The 27,133-nt window shown below is 46.2% G+C and overlaps 1 long non-coding RNA gene across 3 annotated transcripts in view; it reads right to left on the reverse strand.

The window, feature by feature from the left end:
* Nucleotides 1-2,918: 2,918 nt before the first annotated feature.
* Nucleotides 2,919-27,133, reverse strand: part of LOC140609604 (uncharacterized) — a 35,201-nt gene continuing 10,986 nt past the window's right edge. For 2 of the 3 annotated variants that reach the window (XR_012011372.1, XR_012011371.1), the window contains 2 exons: nucleotides 4,300-4,435; nucleotides 2,919-3,242 (listed from right to left, as the gene is read on the reverse strand). This is a non-coding gene — a long non-coding RNA (uncharacterized lncRNA). Of the gene's footprint in view, nucleotides 3,243-4,299; nucleotides 4,436-14,331; nucleotides 14,423-27,133 lie in introns of those variants that run through there. The other variant, XR_012011373.1, reaches the window with a different exon arrangement.

A 27,133-nucleotide genomic window follows, 5' to 3' on the forward strand; every position in this document is an offset into this window, starting at 1 on the left:
AAGGGATGGGGACAGTGGAGGGCACCTGTGACCAGTACCAGGCGTTGTATCCAAGTGTTGAATCACTAAGTGGTAAACCTGAAACTATATCATACTGTGTTTACAAACAGGAATTCAAGTATTCAAGTAAAACTTTAAAATAATAATTGGTAGTATTGATGAAACATGTGCGCACTAGAGAAAAAATCAGAAAGGCAACTAAAAATCCAAATAAAGAGTATTTAGAGCCACAAATCCCCTCCTTAGCTCAGCTTGGAAGAAGTCTGTAATGTCTATTCTGACCCCATCAGAAGCCTGGATTTTGAGTCTCTGGGGAGGCCACTAATTTGGTGGAGTCAGGCTATCTTTGAACCCAAAACCTAAATAGAGTGCATAAAACTCAACGACCCAAGATACTAGGAGTCCCAGTGCAGGCACATGCCAGGACCCAAACTCTAACCATACACAGACATAACCCTAACCCTACACTTAATCCTAATGTTAAACTAACCCTTAAACAAGACCCATCACTAATCGACAACCAAACACAAACCCCAAGACCAAAACACATTCAGTGAACCTTCCTGCCAACCCTCACCCTAACTCCTAAAACTATTCGAAACCCTTATCCCTGACCCCTGTCTTAAATCTAACCCTAACCTCAACTTAATGTACTCAAATCCTATTCCTAACCTTAACCTGTACCCTAACCCTAACCCTCTAATACTAATCCTATCTCATACCCCAAATGGTACTCTAATTTGTACCCTAAAACTAACTCCTAAACCACTCCCTAAACCTATCTCTTACCCTGACCTGACCCTAATCCCTAACTAAACACTAACCCTAACCCTAGCCCTAACCCCTATCCTAAACCTAATCCTCGCCCTAACCCTAAACATAGCCATAACTTTTACCCTAACCCCTAACACTTACCCCTAACCCTAACTCACACCCTAACCCCTAACCCTAAATGCAAACCTAAGCCCAACCCTAACTGTAACCATAACCCTAACCCCACCTCCAAACCTCCTGTCCTAATCCCTGAAGCCTAAACCCTAAACCTAACTGTAAATCCTGTCACTAACCCTAACCCCTTTCCCTAATCCCTAACCCCCATCTTAACTCCTAACCACTGACTCTTAACCTTATCCCTCACCCTAACCTGTATTCCTGTATACAGCTTAATCACAAACACCTAACATCTAACCTAAGCCTAACCACCAACTGCCTCCCCTCCCGACCCTACCATTCATTCTACCCATTCACTTACCCTGTGGTTCTGAGTAGTCCCTTCTGATGTGGACGTGACCCCCAACAGCGCCTCCAGAGTCCTCCAGGGGGTCCTGAGGAAGCAGGGCTCCTGTGAGTATGGACATGGCCCCAATTGTTCCTGAGTCATAGTCAGAGGGTCCTGAGGATGCTGGGTCTCCTGTCACTGTGGACTATGCCTCACATCGTCTGGAAGCCTCACAGCAGGTCCTCAGGTGGCCCGGGGCTCCTGTCAGCCTGGACATGGCCACACGTCCCCCAGAAAACTCACCACACGTCCTGAGGAGCTGTGGGCTCCTGTCAGCATAGACGCAGCCCCATATTTCCCGAAGCCAAAGTGCATGTCCTGAGGAGGACGGGGGTCCTGTTAGTGTTGAGGTGGCCCAACATTTTCCTCAAGCCTCACCAGAAGACCTGAGGATGCTGGGGGCTCCTGTCAGCATAGATGTGGCCCCAAATCTTCTCAAACCTTCACAGTGGGTCCTGAGGAGGCTGGAGACTCTTGTCAGTGTGGATGCGGCACCCACATTTTTCTTAGGCCTCACCACAGGCCCTGACAAGCCTGGGGTCTTCTGTCCGCATGGATGCATCCCATATTTCCCCAAGTCAACACCAGGGATCCTAAGGATTCAGCATCCTGTTGTGTCGATGTGACACAACGTCCTCCCGAAGCATCACCGAGGGTTCTGAGGAGGCCGGGGCTCCTGCCACCATTAATGCGGCCCGCAGCTTCCAGAAGCCTCAACTTATGTCCTGAGGTGGCCCAGGGGCTCCTGTCAGCGTGGATGCGGGCCCACATCTTCCTGAAGCTGTGGCTCATCAGCGTGGACGTGTCCCCACGTCCTCCTCAGGCCTCCCCAGCACAGGCTGGCTCCTGTTAGTGCAGGCAGAGGAGGCCTACTGCACATTCATGCCCGCTGGGTGGGGCCTGGGCTCGGGCGCCCCCTGCAGGACGCTCAGGCGCTGTAGGAGGCTGTGCAGAAGGCAGCAGGCGCTCCAGGGGCTGCACCTGCCTCCTTCCAGGCTCCTGCTGTGGCCTGTTAGCTTTAGAAACGTCTCACTGAAACGGAGCCCAACACCTGGCTTCCCCAGAAATACTTAAGGACAAGGAATTGGAGCCCACAGGACGCAAAATGAAATGTGGACCAGGGTTTTACCACGTCCCGCAAAACCCACCCAACCCTCTTCCACTGTGGGCGGGATTGCGGGCTGGTGCAGCCACCCTGGAAACAGTGTGGAGGCTCTGCAGGGCGACTCTATTTGTAACATCCTGTGAACAGCAGGTGAACGGCCTGATTTCACTCCGAAGATACAGATGCAGTGAGACTTGGGACACCTGCACCCCAATGTATACAGCAGCCGGGTCCACAGTAGCCACACTGTGGGAGGAGCCTCGGTGACCTGTGGCAGATGATGGATAAAAAGGATGGGAGATAGATGATGGTCATAGAGAGAGGAATGGAACTCAGCTATCAAAGAGAAGGAAATATTGCCATTTGCAATGACGTGGATAGAACTAGAGGGATCATGTTAAATGAAATAAGTCAGTCAGGAAAGAGAATGACCGTGTGGTGTCATTCATAGGTGGAATTAAAAAGCAAAGCATATAACAACTGTGAAGGGAAGGAAAAACAAATAAGATGAAAACAGTTGCAGGAAATACAGACTCTTTTTTTTAATTTTTATTTATTTATGATAGTCACAGAGAGAAAGAGAGAGGCAGAGACATAGGCAGAGGGAGAAGCAGGCTCCATGCACCAGGAGCCCGATGTGGGATTCGATCCTGGGTTTCCAGGATCGCGCCCTGGGCCAAAGGCAGGCGCCAAACCGCAGCGCCACCCAGGGATCCCCGAAATACAGACTCTTAATGATAGGAAACAAAATGATGGTCGTTGGAGGCGGGGAGGTTAACAGAGGACCTGCATGAAGGAGGTCACGTGATGTCACGAGCATTGCTGTTATCTCCAACTGGTGAATCCCTGATTCTTCCTCTGAAAGTATAATACACTATCCGTTAATTAATTGGGTTTAAATTAAATTAAGTTAAAAAAATCCATTGTATCAGAGCACATTTCCTTCTGGACTCTGTTTTGCTCCTTCAGCTTATGCCCGAACCACCCCCCATGGGACTGGTTTGCCTAAGTAGGCTCCACGCACCGTCCATGGCCCAGCCCAGGGCTAGAACTCATGACCCCTGAGATGAGTACCGGAGGTGAGGTCAGGAGTCAGATGCTTAACCAACGGAGCCAGCTGGGGGCCCGAGAACCACACTGCTTTATCCTTTGTGTCTGTGACATCGTTTGAAATAGGAAAGTGCTGCGTCCCACTCTCTCCTGCTCCTCCAGTACTGATTTGCTGTCCGGGGTCATTTGTGGGGGCAGATTGATGTTATGTTTTTTTTTTTTTTTTTTTTTTTTTGCTATTTCTAAGATATGCCACCATGATTTTGATAGGAATGACTTTGAAACTGAGGGTGGCTTCAGAAACTGTGGACATTTTCACAAGATGAGGCTCCCACCCCTCGAACCCAGGACGGCCTCCCAGAATAGAGCCATGTATGGCTCAGTGAACAAGTCTTGTGCTCCTATGGTTCAGTCTCATTATTTATTCTCCTTGATGCTCCTGAGAAGGGAGTCACGTCCTTCCTTTCCTTCCTGAGTGCTCATTGTCGGGACAGAGCAAGGCTACTCTGCTCTGTAGGGTCAGTTTGTGTCCGTGACTTTACTGAACTCACTCCTTAGTTCTAACAGGTTTTGGTGGAGGCTCCCAGGTTTCCTGTTTCCAGTATCGTGTCTTCAGCATATAGGGACAGTGTGACGTCCCCCTTCCAGGTGTGGAACCTTTTCTGTTTACAGCTTAATGTCCTAGAAAGCCCCACAATAGAATCAAAACTGAGCCCAGGCCAAGGACAGGAAGCCCCTATTAGAATGAGAACAGAGCTCAATGCCCTTGAAGGCCCCATATAAAAATGTACACAGAACTTGAGGAATTGCTCTAGCCCTTCTGGAGGTCCCCGAGACAAGCCCTTAAACCTAAGCAAAAACTCACCTCGGGATCGAAGTCCCTGCTCCGCATTGTCAGTATACTTGGACACAAGCTCGAGCTTGTAAATAAACCCTCGTGTGTTTGCTTCGGTGTGGGCTTCTCCATGGTTTTTCGGATTCGCAATCTTGGGCACAACAGTCTGAGATAAAAAAAAACAAAACCAAAAGCATTTCGGACGCGGGCAAAGTGAAAGCAGGGTTCTGAGAGATGCGCTTGGGGGCTCTTCTGTGGAGGGCTTGCAGACTGGGTGGTGGGATGCTTAGCCCCAGAACCAGAGGACCCAGTGTCCCCTCCCAAATCACGCCAAACAGCGCCAATCTCAGGGAGCACCACTGCGCCACCTGCTGGAGGCCAGAGGCGCTGAAGACCACCCCAACCCTGACACCGCAGGTGCATCTCCCAGGCAGATGTGCACCTGACAATCAGCACCATGGGCCATCCCCAGACCCCACACAGACCATTCTCTGCCACCAAGTTGTCAGACCCAAGAGGCTGCAGAGCTTCAGCGCTGCCTGGAAAGAAGGGTCTAGCTTCCTTTGTATTTTATGCTTTATTTTCATTTATTTTTTTTATTCTATTTTATTAATTGCCTTATTTTATTTTTTATGTATGTACCTTATATATTTCTTATTTTTACTTTCATGGAACATTAATTGTGTTTGTTATTTTGGGATTTAGAATCTTTTTACAAGGAGGCCAAAATAATCTAGTGGTTTTTTTGGGGGAGGGCAGTTGTTATTGTTTTTCTTGGTTTTTCTTTTTCTTCCTACTTTCTTTTCTGGAAAATATAATGAGATCGAGAAATTCACCTCCATAAAATAACATGAGGTAGTATTCACAGCCATGAAGTCCATCAAAACAAATATATGATGTCTAAATACAGTTTAGGGATCCCTGGGTGGCGCAGCGGTTTGGCACCTGCCTTTGGCCCAGGGCGCGATCCTGGAGACCCGAGATCGAGTCCCACGTCGGGATCCCGGTGCATGGAGCATGCTTCTCCCTCTGCCTATGTCTCTGCCCCTCTCTCTCTCTCTCTGTGTGTGTGTATGTGACTATCATAAATAAATTATTAAAAAATAAATAAATAAATAAATAAATAAATAAATAAATACATACAGTTTAAAACAATGATTATAAAGATAGCAGCTGGGCTGGAAAAAGAGCACAGAAGAAAACTAGAAAATCCCTTACTGTAGAAATAAAAGAACTAAATTTTAGTCAGGCGAATGTTAAAAACAGTATAACTGAGATGCAGTCCCAAGTGGAAGCCTTAAAAACAAAGAAAGTTATGGACCACAGAGGCAGATATAGGGAACTCAGCCACTTATTAAAACAATAACATTCATATCATAGGAGACTCAGAAGATGAAGAGAGAGAAAAGGTGGGCCTTACTCATCCAATAGAAACCACAAATACCCACCATTGCTTCAATGTGGATGTAACTGGAAGGTATTATGCTGAGTGAAGTAAGTCAATCAGAGAAGGACAAACATTGTATGTTCTCATTCACTTGGAGAATATAAATAATAGTGAAAGGGAATATAGGGGAAGGGAGAAGAAATGTGTGGGAAATATCAGAAAGGCAGACAGAACATAAAGACTCCTAACTCTAGGAAGCTAACTAGGGGTGATGGAAGGGGAGGAGGTCAGGGATCTGTATGAATGGGTGACGGGCACTGAGGGGGGCACTTGACGGGATGAGCACTGAGTGTTATTCTGTATGTTGTCAAATTGAACACCAATAAAAAGTGAATATATTATTTAAAAAAAAAGAAAGAGGGAAAGAAAGAAATAGTGGCACCTTGGTGGCTCAGTCAGTTAAGCTTCTACCTTAAGTCAGATCATGATCCAGGTCCCAATGTAGGCTCCCTGTTCAGCAGGGAACCTGCTTCTCCCTCTCCCTCTGCCCCTCTCACTCATGGTTTTTCTCTCCTCTCTCTCTCAAATAAATAAAAAACATCTTTGAAAAAGAAACTAAAAAAAACAAAGCCACAAGAAGAGAAATCTCCCACGTAGAAGAATTTCAAACAATTTGTGCAGACATTCCACCCTCAAGTTGATGAGCATAGCTTCCCACTCTTACGTGTGGAATACACATAGTAACTTCCTTCTACAAAATATATTATGAAAAACTTAAAATAATAATGATAATAATAATAATAAGAAGAAGAAGAAGGAGGAGGAGGAGGAGGAGGAGAAGAATCACTTAACTACGGAGAAAGATGACAAACACTACCTCAGCAAGATGATCAGATCGATACCAAGACTGATAAATCATGTTGAAAGTATCTATCCTTTATATGATATAATGAAAATGGCAGTATATCTTTGTATATAATCCACAAAAACAGTTCAATCATGAGATAAACGAAAGACATGTCTCAACTGAGGGAAATTTTCAAAATACTCTACTTCTCAAAGTATTCCAGTGCAACAACAAGGAAAGGCTGAAAGACTGTCACAATCCAGAGGAGCCTAAGAAAACAGGAGGACAAATGGAATGTGATATGAGGGATGGTAACTTAGCAAAAACTAAGGAAATCTGAATAAAGTATGGTCCTTGGTTAATGCAACTATTTTAATATTGATTCATTAGCTAATATTTGTACCATACTGATATAAGATATCAATAATTGGAGAAATTGAGTGCAAGTGCATGCGAATGCTCTGTACTATCTTCTCAATTTCCCTATAAATCTTTCTTTTTTTTTCCTAATAAATAAGATTTATTTTGAAAATTGACTTAAATGAATCAGGCTCCAAGTGTGAAGACATTTTAAGAATAGTTAAATTAACTTTTGCCTTATTCTTAAAGACTTCCTTCGATGGGAACAAAGTAATAATTTTATATCAGAAGGAAAGAAAAACACTTATGAACACGTATAATGTCTCCTCAACCTGAAAAGCAGGAACAGATAATAAATAGCAAAAATCAGATAAAAAATACTTCTATTATAATAGACACCAAATTGCAAGGGCATTTAAAATTAGCAATGCATAACATTTATTTCCTTGACATTTGTCTTCAAAAGAGTTCACAGTGTTTCAGTGTCAGTTGAAACAGGGGAAGAATCTCAGGGAAGAATCCTTCACATAATAATAGGACCACTGGTAATAATATATCTCAGTTCTTTCCAAATCCATAAAGATGCAATTCCTGAGGAGTGACTGAGCTGTGAAGAAAAAGATGAGAAACCCTCATCCCTCTGAATTACTTGTGTCAGAATATTTTAACCATAGTACTATGGATAGTAGTAAATTATCCTTATTAACAGGAAATACGTCTCAGATTGGAATCTGAGCAATCAGAAGGGCAGAGAAAAAACACTTTGAATCGCTCTTCATCTTATAAAGAGAAAGGACAGCTTTTTTATGTACGAAGTCAGTTGTCAAGATAGCCTTAGGGAATAAGATTCTGCAGCATCGAATCCCGCTGCACAGCTGGGACGCCCACGCCCCAGGTCTTCCTGATCCCAAATCCCTGGGCCTGTCCCCCACACAGGCTGCCAGGCTGAGGTCATTTGCAATTGCTCTCTTAGGAGCTCCGGGGAAGGGGGAAGGAGCTAGATAGGATGGGAAGGGATGCAAGGAGGCCAAGAAAATGAAGGCCTTTCCACTTTAAGTTCAGCGTTCGAACACGTCCAGCCATCCCAGGCCCCCGTGAAGAAGAGATGAAATTTACATTACTTCATTTACAGGAAAAAAACAAAAGTTTACAGCTTAATGCCCTGGAAAGCCCCACAATAGAATAAGAACTGAGCCCACGCCAAGGGCTGAAAGCGCCTATTAGAATGAGAACAGAGCTCAATGCCCTTGAAGGCCCCATATCAAAATGTAAACACAACTTGAGGAATTGCTCCAGCCCTTTTGGAGGTCCCCAAGACAAGCCCTTAAAAGCAAAACACCACCTTGGGGTCCAAGTCCCTGCTCTGCTGTGTCGGGTGTACTTGGACGCAAGCTCGAGTTTGGAAATTAACCCTTGTGTGTTTGCATCAGTGTCAGCTCCGTAGTGGTTTCTCGGATTCACAATCTTGGGCACAACACCCCCATGTCCCCTCCCACCTGGGCTGAACCACTATCCCCTCCCATCCAGGCTGACACTCAGTCACCTCCCCGCCCACAACAGCTGGGCACAGGCCCTCACACAGGTGTCACGGGCACGGTGGACCCTTTCATCATGCCTGGCCTCCCAGAGGAAAGAAAGAGGTTTCGGCAGGACACACTCCCATGGTGGCCCCAGGGCTCCCTGCCCAGCACAGCAGCTCGTGACAGGTTGGGGTCTGTGTCCCTGACGCCTACTCCTCCTCCCCGGGTTTCCTACAGGAAATGAAGGAGGAGGCCCTGGTCTCCTCCAGGGACATCTTGGAGGTAGACTTGGATGTCACCAGGATGTTCGGCAGCCACACCATATTTTGGGATGGCTAGGGGGTCGGGTGAGGCTGCTGGGCCAGGGGTCTTCGGGACACCAAGGGAGGCCCGGGGCCTTCTGGGTAGGGAAAACAGGGCTACTGAGGCCGGGGGAGCAATAGCAGCCAACAACACACTGCTCCATGGTAGGATGCTGGGGCTGACACCCGTGACCACACTCCCGGTGCCTCGGGGATGAGGAGGCCACTAGGATGGGGCCTCCAGGGGTAGCCATGGGAGCTGAAGACCAAAGAGGAGAGGGACGGCTCCCTGAGAAGCAGGGGATGGGGTGGGGGATGTGGGGGCAGGAACTGGACCTGGGGGCCAGGCTGCATAGCCGCGGCTGGAGCAGGACCACATCGATCCCATGAGGGTCGGACGGGTCAGAGTGACACCCACTCTCGGTGCTTTATATTATTCTAAATTTTATGCATTTAATTTGAGACAATTTGCAATTTGAAAGCATATATAGTAAAATGACCCCCAGAAAATGCCCCCGGTCCAGCCAGGGCCCTGCAATGACCACGCGGAGCCCCAGGGGCAGGTGTCACTGCAAACCCCAGACTAGTCGCCTTTAACTGTAGATGTCTCCTTAGCATCATAGAGGAAGGAGATTTCCTGTGTCCGCAGGCCCCCCACGACATCCCCCACATTTCCCACTCTCACACCATCCTCCTACATCATCATCCCCAATGGTATCCCACCTACACATCCCCCTCAAACCCACACAGCCCCACACAATCCGCACTCACACTATACCCCAACACCATCACCCCTACACAATCCCCCACACTCCACCACCATCATACCCCTGCCCCCACACCATCCACCACCACACCATTGGCCCCCAGCAATGACCCAATGCAGGTGCCCCCTGTGGGACATGCTCAGCCTCCCCGGGGTTCTCTGGATACCCTAATCCCATCAGAAGCCCGGGTGTCCCATAGAGTACTCAGGGGTTGCAGGGAGGAGGGAAGACAGGAAGCCCCCGACAGGGTGGGTGCAGTTGAGTGATGCAGAGGACCCACTGTGCCCTGCCTCCACCCACTGTCCCTCATTTAGGGCAGTAAACACTGCACAGGACACCAGTCCCTAACCCATGGGGATCTGGGCTGGCCTGGCCCTGGGCTCTGTGAGGGCTGGGGTGATTTGAGCCCCCAACACAGGCCCAACACAAAGACTAATGGGATCCAGCACACACAGCCCTGGATAGCCCTGGATTCTGGCCCCAGGCTGAGCCAGCCCTCTCACAGCTGGATGGTGGGCCCCACCTGCACCCACACCAGGAGGCTGGCTCCTACAGGTGCTGGGGCCCCAGGGAGCCTGAGGCCAGGGTCCAGCTGCCCTGCGGAGACCCAGCGCAGAAGCCCATGAGCTGCAGGTCCAGGTCAGGTCAGCTCTGCTGTCCTCAGAACCGTCTCTCAGACTGAAACCTCAGGACACACGCCCCCACCCAGAGTCCACACATGCTTCCAGGTGGGGGACTCCGGCATCCGTCCCCAACCCATGTCATTCTTGCCCTTCCCTAAGGGACAGAAAGGTCTCCATCCCCAGGGGAAGGCGTGCACCCTCGGCTCTGAGCCCGTTTACTGTAGAAAGTCAATAAAGTGTTGTGGTGTGAAAATGCACAGCCAGCCCACTTCTGTGTCTCCCAGAACACTGTTCACGGGGCATGGAGAGACCCCCAGAGAGGAGGAGGGGGTACCACCTAGGCCCCACAAGCCCCTGCAGGGGCGCCGCCAGGAACACCCGGCTGACGTCCCCACGTGCCTTCCACGGGTGGCCAGATGCCGGGGTCAGGACCCAACGGACTTTACTGGGACTCAGGCTGTGCCCCGCGGGCCAGGAGGGCCTGGGACAGAGTGACACCAGGAAGCCTCAGGTCACCAGGGTCTATGCAAAGCGACCCAGAGGTCTGTGCTCCCTCTTTCCAGGAGGCCGTGGCTGGCCGGGTACGGGGCACTTCCTCCCCTCCCCGCATCCCTGTGCCTGTGTGGCTGGGGCAGAGAGGGCCTGCCGGGCGGTCAGCATGGTCCTAGAAGGGATGTTAAGGACAGTACACCTTTGAGTTGTGCCCAAGATTGTGAATCCGAGAATCCACTGAGGAGCCAACACCGATGCAAACTCCCAAGGGTTCCTTACAATCTGGAGCTTGTGTCCTAGTGCACCCGACACAGCGGAGCAGGGATTTGGACCCTGAGACTAAGAGGAGTAGCAGCTTTATAGGGGCCATTGGCCCATGGGATACACAGAAAGTTGCACAGTCGTGTCGGTCCACATGCAGGTGGCCGATTGAATTACACCTTACCCTATAGGATCCACTTGACCTGGCCTATTTCTTTGGTCAGAATCGGCGTGCAGTTTTGATGGGCACAAAGCAGGGTTACATTGTTATGAGCCGATTTACGATTACGGTGTGCCCAGCGGCTTGACTGGGTTGGGGCAATGCCTTAAGACATAAGCAGGTCATGTGGGGGTCATAGGGGAGGTGGCGGTTGTAGCACAAAATGGAATCAGTCCTGCTCTGCTTGTCCAGGGGTAGGCGATTCTTGATAAATTTCCTGGGCCCCACACTTGCAGATCATGCACCTGGGCCACCCTCACCAGGTGGACTCACTGTGCATACCTTGTGGTGATGGATCTCTCACACCAGTGTGTAGAGGGCACCCTCCTCGCCCTAGTGAGTAGGGGCTGGGTGAGCATGGGGCTTGGCCCGAAGGCCAGGCAGCAGAGGACCGAGGAACACCAGCCCCATGACCACCCCTACTCCCACACACAGGCTGCCGCATGGCTCCCTGTAATGGGCACCCGGCACCTCTGGAGATCCACCTAGTGTGGCCCCGAGGTCCGGCTCCCTGCTGGAGAGGCATCGGGGAGAAGAGAAGCAGGCGGCGCTTGGGGAGACCCACTGCCGGACATTGGATTGTGGCCGAGCCAGACCTTCCACCTCAGCTGACCCTCCAGCTGAAATTCACCTCAGGAGCGAGCCCTGGGTCAGCCAGGAGAGCCCAGCTAGCCACCCAGCATCAGCACCAGAAATGATGTTGTACCAACCATTTCGGCATTTGGGTGACCCAGCCAGAAGATCTGATAGCTGCATGTGACAGCTTCATGTGATAGACACACACACACCCCACAACCAACAAAAGTCAGAATCCCCCCAATGTTGTCAAACAGCAGCTGGATGGTTACATACACGACGCCGTGGTCCCCAATAGGATACCTGGAAGATGCTATAAACCATGACTGCAGAGGTGCTGGAGGCACGGAGATGTGCCTGCTGTGTTCCAAAAAGGAGTGCAGAGGTGCAGGAAGCATCCTACAGAGGGGGGGGCCCTCCTAGGAAAGGACACCAGGACCCTGTGAAGCCCACGGATGGTGAAATCATTCCTCTTCTCTTTCAGCTTCTGCTTTTCCTACTAAATGCCATTTTCCACAATCATAATAGCAAAAATTTATTTTATGTTTTCATATTTCTTTTTATTGGAGTCCAATTTGTATGAATTCTTGCTTCAGCAAGGGTGTCATTCAGGAGAGAAAGAGAGAGAAAGATTTTCCCAGACAGGCAAAGTATAAAGGAGTTCATGACCACTAAACCAGTCCAGTAAGGAATTTTCAGAGGGACCATTCTAGTGGGGGAAAAAAGAGACCAAAATCAACAAAGACTAGAAAGGACCAGAGAACGTCATCAGAAACACCAACTCTACTGGTAACACAAAGGCACAAAGTTCATATTTTGAATAAGCACTCTGAATGCTGATACTAAATGCTCCAATCAAAAGATATAGGGTATCAGAGTGCCTTAAAAAACAAGATCCGCGATGCCTGGGTGGCTCAGGGTTTGAGCCTCTGCCTTTGAATCAGGATGTGGGGATCCCTGGTGGCTCAGCGGTTTGGCGCCTGCCTTTGGCCCAGGGCGCGATCCTGGAGACCCGGGATCGAATCCCACGTCGGGCTTCCGGTGCATGGAGCCTGCTTGTGTCTCTGCCTCTCTCTCTCTCTTTCTCTCTCTCTCTCTCTCTCTCTCTCTCTGTGTGTGTGTGACTATCATAAATAAATTAAAAAAAAAATTAAAATGAATCAGGATGTGATCCTAGAGTCTGGGATCGAGTCCCATATTGGGCTCCTGGTGGGAAGCCTGCTTCTCTCTGGGCCTAATTTTCTGCCTCTCTCTCTCTCTCTCTCTCTCTCTCTCTCATGCTCTCAAAAATAAACTAGTCATTAAAAAAACAAGGTCCATAGGTATGCTGCCTACTAGATGCTCACCTTAGACCTATAGACACCAGCAGATTGAAAGTCAGGGATGGAAAATCATCTATCACGCTAATGGTTATGAAAAGAAAGTTGGAGGACCAATGCTTATGTTAGAAAAACTAGATTTGAAACCAAACCCTGGGGGACACCTGGTGGCTCAGTGGTTGAGCATCTGCCTTTGGCTCAGGGTGTGTTCCTGGGATCCCAGGATCGAGTCCCACATCAGCATCCCTTTGGGGAGCCTTTCTCTCCCTCTGCCTATGTTTCTGCCTCTGCTTCTCTGTGTATCTCTCATGAATAAATAAATTAAATATTCAATCTCAAAAAAGAAAGAACAAATACTATAAGAAGTGATGAAGAAGGGCATTATTTCATAGTTAAAAAGACTCTCTATCAGGATCAAACAACTAAATATTTATGCTGCCAACATGGGAGTACCTAAATATGGAAAACAATTACCAACAAACGTACAGGAACTCACTGATAATAATACAATGACGGGATTTTAACACCCACCCACTTATGGCAATGGACCGATTGTCTATGCAGGAAATCAACAGGGGAACAATAGCCTTGACACACTGGACCACAGGGACCCAACAGATAGTCTGAACATTTCTTCCTAAAGCAGAATACACATTACTTTCTTTTTTTTTTTTAAAGATTTTATTTATTTATTCATGATAGTCACACACAGAGAGATAGAGGCAGAGACATAGGCAGAGGGAGAAGCAGGCTCCAAGCAGGGAGCCCGATGTGGGATTTGATCCCGGGTCTCCAGGATTGCGCCCTGGGCCAAAGGCAGGCGCCAAACCGCTGCGCCACCCAGTGATCCCAGAATACACATTCCTTTCAAGTGCACATGGGACATTCTCCAGAACAGATCATATCATAGGCCACAAATCAGCCCTCAACAGGTACAACAGGTTCAAGAAGTTTGATATCACACCCTGTATATTTTTTTTTAATTTTTATTTATTTATGATAGTCACACAGGGAGAGAGAGAGGCAGAGACATAGGCAGAGGGAGAAGCAGGCTCCATGCACCGGGAGCCTGACGTGGGATACGATCCTGGGTCTCCAGGATCGCGCCCTGGGCCAAAGGCAGGCGCCAAACCGCTGCGCCACCCAGGGATCCCCACCCTGTATATTTTTGACCACGATGCTATGAAACTTGAAGTCGGCAGTAAGAAAAAATTTGGACAGACCAAAAATACGTGGAGATTATGAACATCCTACTAGAGAATGAATGGAGCAACCTGGAAATTAAAGAGGAAATTTAAAACAAATGAAAATGAAAACATGTTTCCCCAAACCTCTGGGATGTAGCAAAGGCAGTCCAAAGAGGGAAGTACATAGCAATACAGGCTTACCTCAGGAAACAAGAAGTCGGGGATCCCTGGATGGCGCAGCGGTTTGGCGCCTGCCTTTGGCCCAGGGCGCGATCCTGGAGACCCGGGAACGAATCCCACATCGGGCTCTTGGTGCATGTAGCCTCCTTCTCCCTCTGCCTATGTCTCTGCCTCTCTCTCTCTCTGAGACTATCATAAATAAATAAAAATTAAATAAAATGTTTAAAAAAAAGGAAACAAGAAGTCTCTAATACACAACCTAACCCTACACCTAAAGGAGCTGGAAAAGGCATAGCAAACAAAGCCTAAAGCCTACAGAAGAAGGGAAAAAATTAAGATGAGAGCAGAAATAAACAATACAGAAATAAAAAAAACAGTAGAATGGAATAACGAAACTAAGAACCGGTTCTTCAAAATAATTAATAAAATGGATCAAGCCCTATCCAGGCTTATGAATGAGAAAAGACCTAAATAAATAAAATCACAAATGAGAGAAGAGTGATCACAATCAACACCAGAAAAATAAGACAATTATAAGGGAATACTATGAAAGAATATATGTTAAAAAACTGGGAGACCTGGAAGAAATGGACAAATCCCTAGAAATGTGCAAATGAGCAAAACTGAAATAGGAGAAATAGAAAATGTGAACATACCCATAACTAGCAAAGGAATTGAATCAGCAAGGCCCCTGGGTGCCTCAGTTGTTGAGCATGTGCTTTGGCTCAGGTCATGATCCTGGGGTCCTGGGGAATCAAGTCCCACATCAGACTCCCCGCATGGAGCCTCATGTTCCCTGTGCCTATACCTCTGCATCTCTGTGTCTCGCATGAATACATAAATAAAATCTTTAAAAAAGAAAAAAGATAAAAAGATGAGAAAGGACCCAAATAAAATCAGAAATGAGAAAAGAGAAATAAAAACCAACACTAGAGAAATATAAAAGATTATAAGAGAATATGATGAAAAATTATATGCCAGCAACCTAGAACCTGGAAGAAATAGATCAATTCCTGGAAATATATAACATAGCAAAAATTAAAAATGAAGAAATAAGAAATTTGAACAGACAGTTGACCAGCAAAGAAATTGAATCAGCAATCAGGGTTCTACCAATAGGAGATGCTTAGATCAATAGAACAGAATGGAAAGTCAAAACAAGATACAAACATGTATCTATGACCCATAATGGACAACAAGGCAGGAAGGAATATCCAATGGCAGAAAGACAGTCTCTTCAACAAACCCTAACCCTGACTGCAGGATAAGAACAAATGGTGTTGGGAAAACCAGGCAGCCACATGCAGAAGAATCAAACTGGACCACTTTCTTACACCATATATATAAAAAATAAATTCAAAATGGATGAAAGACCTAAATGTGAGACCAAAAAGCATATAAAGAAGAAAAGATAGGCAGCAATGACTTTGACATTGGCCATTGGATCTTCTTTCTAGATATGCCTCTGAGGTGAGGGAAACAAAAGCAAATATCCTATTGTGACTTCATCAAATTGAAAAGCTTCTGCAAAGTGAAGGAAAGAACCAAAGCTAAAAGGCAACATACAGGAGCAGGGGCAAGATGGCGGAAGAGTAGGGTCCCCAAGTCACCTGTCCCCTCCAAATTACCTAGATAACCTTCAAATCATTCTGAAAATCTTCGAATTCTGCCTGAGATTTAAAGACAGACCAGCTGGAATGCTACAGTGAGAAAAGTTCACGCTTCTATCAAGGTAGGATGACAGGGGGGAAAAAGAAATAAAGAAACAAAAGGCATCCAAGGGGAGGGGCCCCACGAGGAGCCGGGCTAAGGCCAGGCGGTGTGCCCCCTGGTCAGGAGAGCTTTGTCCCAGAGAAGCAGGATCGGCACCAATCTTCCTGGGCAGAATGGCGCCCACAGGGATTCAGAGCAGGACCCCAGGAGGGCGGGGATACCCTCATGCTCCCTGGGACACTAAGAGACACCTGCACTCCCAGGAGAGTGCACCAAGCTCCCTAAGTGCTGCAGGGCACGTGCACTGACTTGGGAGCAGCTCAGAGGGGTTCGGGCAGGGCTCTGCGTGGAGCAGGTTGCATGCCCCGGGAGCAGCTTGGTGGCAGTGCCTCAAGCAGAGGAAGTGGCTCCGTGCAGAGGGGGCTGTGCGGCTCCGGAAGCAACTCGGAGGTGCTCAGGCGGTGGCTCCCTGAGGGGGCTGCCCGACCAGGAGCAGCTCAGAGGGGCTGGGTGGCAGCTGTGGGGAGAGAAAGCTGTGCAGACAGGAGCGTGAATCCAACAGCGCAGGCCCCAGAGCACAGGGCGCCAGGACACAGCCCAGGATTAGGCCTCCCCGGGGACAGGCAGAGGCCCGGATGGCCCAGGACAGCAAGGACGCTCCTGCCCAGAGCTGAGCAGATCAGCGGTCCCGACCCAGAGCCTCCAGGCAGTGAAGATGGACTGCTCTGGAGTTACTGTGGGGGTTGAATACAGGTATCCAGAGCTGGCCGCTGCCACTGGGGTTGTTCCTCCTGAGGCCTCACGGGGTAAACTACGCCCACTGAGCCCTGCACCAGGCAGTGGACAGAGCAGCTCCCCCAAGTGCTAACATCTGAAAATCAGCACAACAGGCCCCACCCCAGAAGTCCATCTAGACGGACAAGTTCCAGGGGAAGTCAAGGGACTTAAAGTATACAGAATCAGAAGATACTCCCCCATGTTTTTTTTTATTTCTGATTGCTTCGCCCTCCCTTTTCCCCCTTCTTTCCTTTTCTTTCTCTTTTTATTCTCTTTTTTCTTCTATCTTCCTTTATTCTTTTTTCTTTTTCTTTTCTTTCCTTCTTTCTCTCCTCTCTTTTTCTCCTTTTCCCAATAAAATTTGTTTTTGGCCACTGCACTGAGCAAAATGACTAGAAGGAGAAGCTCACCTCAAAAGAAAGAATCAGAAACAGTCCTCTCTCCCACAGAGTTACAAAATCTGGATTAGAATTCAATGTCAGAAAGCCAATTCAGAAGCACTATTATACAGCTACTGGTGGCTCTAGAAAAAAGCATAAAGGACTCAAGAGACTTCATGACTGCAGAATTTAAATCCAATCAGGGAGAAAGTAAAAATCAATTGAATGAGATGCAATCCAAACTAGAAGTCCTAACGATGAGAGTTAACAAGGTAGAAGAACAAGGGAATGAAATAGAAGACAAGTTGATGGCAAAGAGGGAAACTGAGGAAAAAAGAGACAGACAATTAAAAGACCAGAAAGACAGATTAAGGGAAATAAACGACAGTCTGAGGAAGAAAACCTACGTGTAATTGGGGTTCCCGAGGGCGCCAAAATGGACAGAGGGCCAGGATAAGTATTTAAACAAATACTAGCTGAAAAATTTCCTAATCTGGGAAGGGAAACAGGCATTCAGATCCAGAAAATAGAGAGATCCCCCCCCCTAAAATCAATAAAAACCGTCCAACACCTTGACATTTAATAGTGAAGCTTCCAAATTCCAAAGATAAAGAGAAGATCCTTAAAGCAGAAAGAGACAAGAAATCCCTGACCTTTATGGGGAGGAGCATTAGGGTAACAGCAGACGTCTCCACAGCGACCTGGCAGCCCAGAAAGGGCTGGCAGGATATATTCAGGGTCCTCAATGAGAAGAACATGCAACCAAGAATACTTTATCCAGCAAGCTCTCATTCAAAATGGAAGGAGAGATAAGGAGCTTCCAAGACAGGCAGGAACTGAAAGAATATGTGACCTCCAAACCAGCTCTGCAAGAAATTTTAAGGGGGACTCTTAAAATTCCCCTTTAAGAAGAAGTTCAGTGGAACAATCCACAAAAACAAGAACTGAATAGATATCATGATGACACTAAACTCATATCTATCGATAGTAACTCTGAACATGAACAGGCTTAATGACTGTGTCAAAAGGCCCAGGGTTTCAGACTGGATAAAAAAGCAGGACCCATCTATTTGCTGTCTACGAGAGACTCATTTTAGACAGAAGGACACCTACAATCTGAAAATTAAATGTTGGAGAACCATTTACCATTCAAATGGTCCTCAAAAGAAAGCAGGGGTAGCCATCCTTATATCAGATAAATTAAATTTACCTCAAGGACTGTAGTGAGAGATGAAGAGGAACACTAAATGATACTTAAGGGATCTATCCAACAAGAGGACTTAACAATCCTCAATATATGCCCCGAATATGGGAGCTGCCAAATACTTAAACCAATTAATAACCAAAGTAAAGAAATACTTAGATAATAATTGTCTTATACTTGGTGACTTCAATCTAGCTCTTTCTACCCTCGATAGGTCTTCTAAGCACATCTCCAAAGAAACGAGAGCTTTAAATGATACACTGGACCAGATGGATTTCACAGAAATCTACAGAACTTTACATCCAAACTCAACTGAATGCACATTCTTCTCAAGTGCACATGGAGCTTTCTCCAGAATAGACCACATACTGGGTCACAAATCGGGTCTGAACCGATACCAAATGATTGGGATCGTCCCCTGCATATTCTCAGACCATAATGCCTTGGAATTAGAACTAAATCATAATAATAAGTTTGGAAGGAGCTCAAACACGTGAGGTGAAGGATCATCCTGCTAAAAGATGAAAGGGTCAACCAGGAAATTAAGGAAGGATTAAAAAGATTCATGGAAACTAATGAGAATGAACATACAACCATTAAAATATTTGGCTTGCAGCAAAAGCAGTCCTAAGGGGGAAATACATCACAATATAAGCATCTATTCCAAAAGGCGAAACTACTCAAATACAAAAGCTAACCTTACACATAAAGAGGCTAGAGGAAAAAAAAGCAGATAGATCCTACACCCAACAGAAGAATAGAGTTAATTAACATTCGAGCAGAACTCAAGGAAATTGAGACCAGAAGAACTGTGGAACAGATCAACGGAAGGAGGAGTTGGTTCGTTGAATGAATTAATAAGATAGATAGACCATTAGCCAACCTTATTAAAAAGAAGAGAGAGAAGGGATCCCTGGGTGGCGCAGTGGTTTGGCGCCTGCCTTTGGCCCAGGGCGCGATCCTGGAGACCCGGGATCGAGTCCCACGTCAGGCTCCCGGTGCATGGAGCCTGCTTCTCCCTCTGCCTGTGTCTCTGCCTCTCTCTCTCTCACTGTGTGCCTATCATGAATAAATAAAAAAAAATTTAAAAAAAAAAAAGAAGAGAGAGAATATTCAAATTAATAAAATCATGAATGAGAAAGGAGATGTCACTACCAACATCAAGGAAATACAAAGGATTTTAAAAACATATTATGACCAGCCATACACCAATAAATTAGGCAATCTAGAAGAAATGGACGCATTCCTGGAGCCAGAAACTGCCAGAACAGGAACAGGAAGAAATACAAAACCTGAACAGGCCAAAAACCAGGTAGGAAATTGAAGCAGTCTTTCAAAACCTCCCAGGACACAAACGTCCAGGGCCAGATGGCTTCCCAGGGGAATTCTATCAAACGTTTAAAGAAGAAACCATACCTATCCTACTAAAGATGTTTGGAAAGTTAGAAAGAGATAGAGTACTTCCAAATTCATTCCATGAGGCCAGCATCACCTTAATTCCAAAACCAGACAAAGACCCCACCAAAAAGGAGAATTACAGACCAATAGCCATGATGAACATGGATGCAAAAATTCTCAACAAGATACTAGCCAATAGGATCCAAAAGTACATTAAGAAAATTATTCACCATGACCAAGTAGGATTTATCCTCGGAACACAGGCTGGTTCAACACTCTTCAAACAATCAATGTGATTCATCATATCAGCAAGAGAAAAACCAAGAACCATATGATCCTCTCATTAGATGCAGAGAAAGCATTTGACAAAATAGAGCATCCATTCCTGATCAAAACACTTCAGAGCATAGGGAGAGAAGGAACATTTCTCGTCATCTTAAAAGCAATCTAGGAAAAGCCCACAGCAAATATCATTCTCAGTGGGGCCGCACTGGAGGCCTTTCCCCAAAGATCAGGAACAAGACAGGGATGTCCACTCTCCCACTGCTATTCAACATAGTACTGGAAGTCCCAGCCTCAGCAGACAGCAAAAAGACATTAAAGGCATTCAAATTGGCAAAGAAGTAGTCAAACACTCCCTCTTCTCAGATGACATAATACTTTACCTAGAAAACCCAAAAGCCTCCACCCCAAGATTGCTAGAACACATACAGCAATTTGGTAGCGTTGCAGGATACAAAATCAATGCCCAGAAATCAATGGCATTTCTATACACTAACAATGAGACTGAAGAAAGAGAAATTAAGGAGTCAATTTCATTTACAATTGCACCAAAAAGCTTAAGATACCTAGAAATAAACCTAACCAAGGAGGTAAAGGATATACCCTAAAAACAATAGAACACTTCTGAAAGAAATTGAGGAAGACACAAAGAGATGGAAAAATATTCCATGCTCATGGATTGGCAGAATTATCATTGTGAAAATGTCAATGGTACCCAGGCAATGAACACTTTTAATGCAAACCCTATCAAAATACCATGGACTTTCTTCAGAGAGTTAGAACAAACTATTTTAATATTTGTGTGGAACCAGAAAAGACCCCGAATAGCCAGGGGAATTTAAAAAAGACAACCTTATATGGGGACATCAGAATGCCAGATTTCAGGGTGTACTACAAAGCTGTGGTCATCAAGACAGTGTGGTACTGGCACAAAAACAGACAAATAGATCAATGGAACAGAATAGAGAACCCAGAAGTGAACCTTGAACTTTATGGTCAACTAATATTCGATAAAGGAGGAAAGACTATCCATTGGAAGAAAGACAGTCTCTTCAATAAATTGGGCTGGGAAAATGGACATCCACATGCAGAAGAATGAAACTAGACCACTCTCTTTCACCATACACAAAGATAATCTGAAAATGGATGAAAGATCTAAATGTGAGACAAGAGTCCATCAAAATCCTAGAGGAGAACACAGGCAACACCCTTTTTGAACTTGGCCACAGTAACTTCTTGCAAGATACATCCACGAAGGCAAAAGAAACAAAAGCAAAAATGAACTGTTGTGATTTCATCAAGATAAGAAGCTTTTGCACAGCAAAGGATACAGTCAACAAAACTAAAAGACAACCTACAGAATGGGAGAAGATATTTGCAAATGATGTATCAGATAAAGGGCTAGTTTCAAAGACCTATAAAGAACTTCTTAAAATCAACACTAAAGAGACAAAGAATCCAATCATGAAATGGGCAAAAGACATGAAGAGAAATCTCACAGAGGGAGACACTGACATGGCCAACATGCACATGAGAAAATGCTCTGCATCACTTGCCTCAGGGAAATAGAAATCAAAACTACAATGAGATACCACCTCACACCAGTGAGAATGGGGAAAATTAACAAGGCCGGAAACCACAAATGTTGGAGAGGATGCGGAGAAAAGGGAACCCTCTTACACTGTTGGTGGGAATGTGAACTGGTGCAGCCACTCCGGAAAACTGTGTGGAGGTTCCTCAAAGAGTTAAAAATAGACCTGCCCTATGACCCAGAAATTGCACTCTTCCCTATTTACCCAAAATATTCAGATGCAATGAAACGCCGGGACACCTGCACCCCGATGTTTTTACCACGAATGTCCACAATAGCGACACTGTGGATGGAGCCATGGTGTCCATTGAAAGATGAATGAATAAAGAAGATGTGGTTTATGTATACAATGGAATATTCCTCAGCCATTAGAAACGACAAATACCCACCATTTGCTTCAACGTGGATGGAACTGGAGGGTATTATGCTGAGTGAAGTAAGTCAATCGGAGAAGGACAAATGTATGTTGTCATTCAATGCGTTAATATAAATAATAGTGAAAAGGAATATAAGGGAATGGAGAAGAAATGTGTGGGAAATATGAGAAATGGAGACAGAACATAAAGACTCCTAACTCTGAGAAAGTAACTAGGGATGCTGGGAGGGGAGGAGGGCAGGGGGTGCGGGTGAATTGGTGACGGGCACTGAGGGGGGCACTTGCCGGGATGAGCATGGGTGTTATTCTGTTTGTTGGTCAATTGAACACCAATAAAAAATAAATTTACTAAAAAAAAAAGTTCAAACAGCTAAACATTTATGCTGCCAACATAGGAGTACCTAAATATAGAAACCAATTAACAACAAACATACAGGAAATCACTGATAATAATACAATGACAGGGGATTTTAACACCCACTTATGGCAATGGACTGATCGTCTATGCAGAAAATCAACAGGGGAACAATAGCCTTGACACACTGGATGACAGGGACTCAACAGATATAGTCTGAACATTTCTTCCTAAAGCAGAATACACATTCCTTTCAAGTTCACATGGGACATTCTCCAGAAAAGATCATATCATGGGCCCTCAACAGGTACAACAGGTACAAGAAGGTTGATATCACCCCTTGTACATTTTCGGACCACCACGCTATGAAACTGGAAGTCGACAGTAAGAAAAAAAATTGGACAGACCAATAATACATGGAGATTATGAACATCCTACTAGAGAATGAATGGAGCAACCAGGAAATTAACAAGGAAATCTAAAACAAATGAAAATGAAAACATGTTTCTCCAAACCTCTGGGATGTAGCAAAGGCAGTCCTAAGAGGGAAGTACATAGCAATACAGGCCTAAAGAAACAAGAAGTCTCCAATACACAACCTAACCCTACACCTAAAGGAGCTGGTAAAGGAATAGGAAACGAAGCCTAAATCCTACAGAAGGGAAAAAATAAAGATGAGAGAAGAAATAAACAATGCAGAAAAAACAAAACATTAGAATGGAATAACGAAACTAAGAGCTGGTTCTTCAAAAATTAATTAATAAAATGGATCAAGCCCTAGCCAGCCTTATCAACGAGAAAAGAGAAAACCTAAATAAATAAAATCACAAATGAGAGAAGAGAGATCACAATCAACACCAGAAAAATAAGATGATTATAAGTGAATACTATGAAAGATTATACACTAACAAACTGGGAGACCTGGAAGAAATGGACAAAACCCTAGAAATGTGCAAACGAGCAAAACTGAAATAGGAAGAAATAGAAAATATGAACAGACCCATAACTAACAAAGAAATTGAATCAGTAAGGCACCTGGGTGCCTCAGTGGTTGAGCATCTGCCTTGGCTCAGGTCATGTTCCCGGGGTCCTGGGGGATCACGTCCTACATCAGACTCCCTGCATGAAGCCTCATTTTCCCTCTGCCTATAACTCTGCTTCTCTGTGTCTCTCATGAATACATAAATAAAGGTGAAGCCACTGTGGAAAACAGTCTGGAGGGTCCTCGAGAAATTAAAAATAGGGGATCCCTGGGTGGCGCAGTGGTTTGGTGCCTGCCTTTGGACCAGGGCGTGATCCCTGAGACCCGGGATCGAATCCCACTTCGGGCTCCCAGTGCATGTAGCCTGCTTCTTTCTCTCCCTGTGTCTCTGCCTTTGTCTCTGTGACTATCATAAAAAAAATTTTTAAAAAGACGTTAAAAATAGAGCTACCCTACGATTCCAAAATTGCACAGCTAGGTATTTACCCCGAGGATACAAAAGTAGTTTAGTAGATTTTAAGAGGAACATGCAGCCCAGTGTTGGTAGCAGCGTTATCAACAACAGCGAAACTGTGTATAGAGCCGAGATGTCCATCGACAGATGAATGGGCAGAGACGATGTGGTAAATATACACACTGCGACATCACTGGGTCATCAGAAGGGATGAAATGAAGCCATTTACAATGACGTGGGAGAAGTGGAAGGGACTTATGCTAAATGAACTCAGTCAGTCAGAGAATACAGATTCCAAATACCATACAATTGCATTCACATGTGAATTTTAAGAAACCAAACAAACTGGCAAAGGGGCAAAGGGTGAGATGAGACATGCAAACCAAGAAACACACTCTTAACCACAGAGAATAAACTAATAAATACCAGAGGAAGGTGGGGGGTGTGAAATCAGGGGATGGGGATAGTGGAGGGCACCTCTGACCAGTACCAGGCGTTGTATTCAAGGGTTGAATCACTATGTGGTAAACCTGAAACTATATCATACTGTGTTTACAAAGAGGAATTCAAGTAAAACTTTAAAATAATAATTGGTAGTATAGAGAAAACATGTGCACACAAGAGATAAAATCAGAAAGGCAACTGAAAATCCAAACAAAGAGTCTTTAGAGCCACAAATCCCCTCCTTCGCTCAGCTCACAAGAATCCTGCCATGCCTATTCTCACCCCAGAGAAGACTGGATTTTGATTCTCTGGGGAGGCCACTGACTTGGTGGAATCAGGCTATCTTTGAAACCAAAACCTAAATAGAGTGCATAAAACTAAACTGCCCAAGATGCTAGGAGTCCCAGTGCAGGCACATGCCAAGACACAAACTCTAACCATACACAGACATAACCCTTACCCTACACTTAAGCCTAATGTTAACCTAACACTTAAACAAGAACTATCACTAATCAAAAACCAAACACAAACCCCAAGACCAAACCACATTCACTGAACCTACCTGCCAAGCCACACCCTAACTCCTAAACCTATTCTGAGGTTTCCTTAACTCTGACCCTTACCTTAAATCTAACCGTAACCCTAACCTCTAACCCTAACTTAATGTACTCAAATCCTATTCCTAACCTTAATTTGTACCCTAACCCTAACCCTCTAATACTAACCCTATCTCATACCCCAAACTGTACACTACCCATACCCTAAAACTAATCCCTAACCCACTGCCTAACCCTATCTCTTACCCTTTTCCAAAACCATACCCTGACCCTACCCTGACCCTGACCTGACCCTATCCCTAACCCCTAACCAAACACTAACCCTAGCACTAAACCCTATCCTAAGCCTAACCCTCACCCTAACCCTAAACCTAGGCCTAACTTTAACTCTAACCCTTAACGCTAACCCCTAACCCTAACTCACACCCTAACCCCTAACCCTAACTGCAAACCTAATCACAACCCTAACACCAACCATAACCCTAACCCCAAATCCTAACATCCTGCCCTAATCCCTAAGCCTAAACCCTAACCCTAACTCTAAATCTGTCCCTAACACTAACCCTAACCCCTTTCCCTAATCCCTAACCCCCAGCCTAACTCCTAACCATTGACCCTTACCCTTATCCCTCACGCTATCCTCTAATCTGTAACCATAAGCATAATCACTAAACCCTAACATCTAACCTAACTTAACCACCAACTGCCTCCCCTCCCCTGACCCTACCATTCATTCTACCCATTCACTTACGCTGTGGTTCTGAGGAGTCCCTTCTGATGTGGACGTGGCCCCCAACGGCACCTCCAGAGTCCTCCAGGGGGTCCTGAGGAAGCCAGGATCCTGTGAGTGTGGATGTGGCCCCACGTGTTCTTGGATCATAGTCAGCAGGTCCTGAGGACACGGGTCTCCTGTCACTGTGGACTATGCCTCACATCCTCTGGAAGCCTCACAGCAGGTCCTCAGGAGGCCGAGGGCTCCTGTCAGCCTGGACATGGCCCCATGGCCCCCAGAAAACTCACTGCGCGTCCTGAGGGGGCTGTGGGCTCCTGTCAGCATAGACGCAGCCCCATATGTCCTGAAGCCAAAGTGCTGATCCTAAAGAGGCTGGAGACTCCTGTCAGTTTGGATTCGGCACCCACATTTTTCTTACGCTTCACCACAGGCCCTGGTAAGGCTGGGCTCTTCTGTCTGCATGGAAGCATCCCCATATTTCCCGAAGTCTACACTGGGGGTCCTGAGGACGTCAGCGTCCTGTTGTGTGGGCGTGGCCCCCAGTCCTCCCATAGCCTCACTGTGGATTCTGAGGAGGCCAGGGCTCCTGACACCATGGATGCGGCCCCCACCTTCCAGAAGACTCAAATTATGTCCTGAGTGGCCCGGGAGCTCCTGCCAGAGTGGACGCAGCACCACAGCTTCCTGAAGCCTCCCTGCAGGTCCTGAAGCGGCCCAGGTGTTCCTGTCAGGGTGGATGTGGGCCCACATCTATCCTGGGAATATGAGCAATCAGATGGGCAGAGAAAAAAACACTTTGACTCGCTCTTTGTCTTATAAAGAGAAAGGACAGCTTTTCTATGTACAAAGTCAGTTGTCAAGATAGCCTTAGGGAATAAGAGTTGCAGCATCAAATCCCGCTGCATAGCTGGGATGCCCGAGCCCCAGGTCTTCCTGATCCCAAATCCCTGGGCCTGTCCCCTTACACAAGCTGCCAGGCTGAGATCATTAGCAATTGCTCTCTTAGGAGCTCTGGGGAAGGGGGAAGGAGCTAGATAGGATGGGAAGGGACACAAGGAGGCCGAGAAAATGAAGGCCTTTCCACTGTAAGTTCAGCATTCCACAAGTCCAGCCATCCCAGGCCCCTGTGAAGAAGAGCTGAAATTTACATTACTTCAGTTACAGGAAAATAACAAAAGTTTACAGCTTAATACCCTGGAAAGCCCCACAATAGAATAAAAACTGAGCCCAGGCCAAGTGCAGGAAGCCCCTATTAGAATGAGAATAGATCTCAATGCCTTTGAAGGCCCCATATCAAAATGTAAACAGAACTTGAGGGGGATCCCTGGGTTGGCACAGCGGTTTGGCACCTGCCTTTGGCCCAGGGCGCGATCCTGGAGACCCAGGATCGAATCCCACGTCGGGATCCCGGTGCATGGAGCCTGCTTCTCCCTCTGCCTGTGTCTCTGCCTCTCTCTCTCTCTCTCTGTGACTATCATAAAAAAAATAAAATATTTAAAAAAAAAAGAAGTTTAAAAAAAAAAAAGAACTTGAGGAATTGCTCCAGCCCTTCGGGAGTACCCCGAGACCAACTCTTA

This window comes from Canis lupus, chromosome 18 (genome assembly GCF_048164855.1).
Source record: "Canis lupus baileyi chromosome 18, mCanLup2.hap1, whole genome shotgun sequence".
In the NCBI taxonomy this organism is placed as follows: Eukaryota; Metazoa; Chordata; class Mammalia; order Carnivora; family Canidae; genus Canis; species Canis lupus.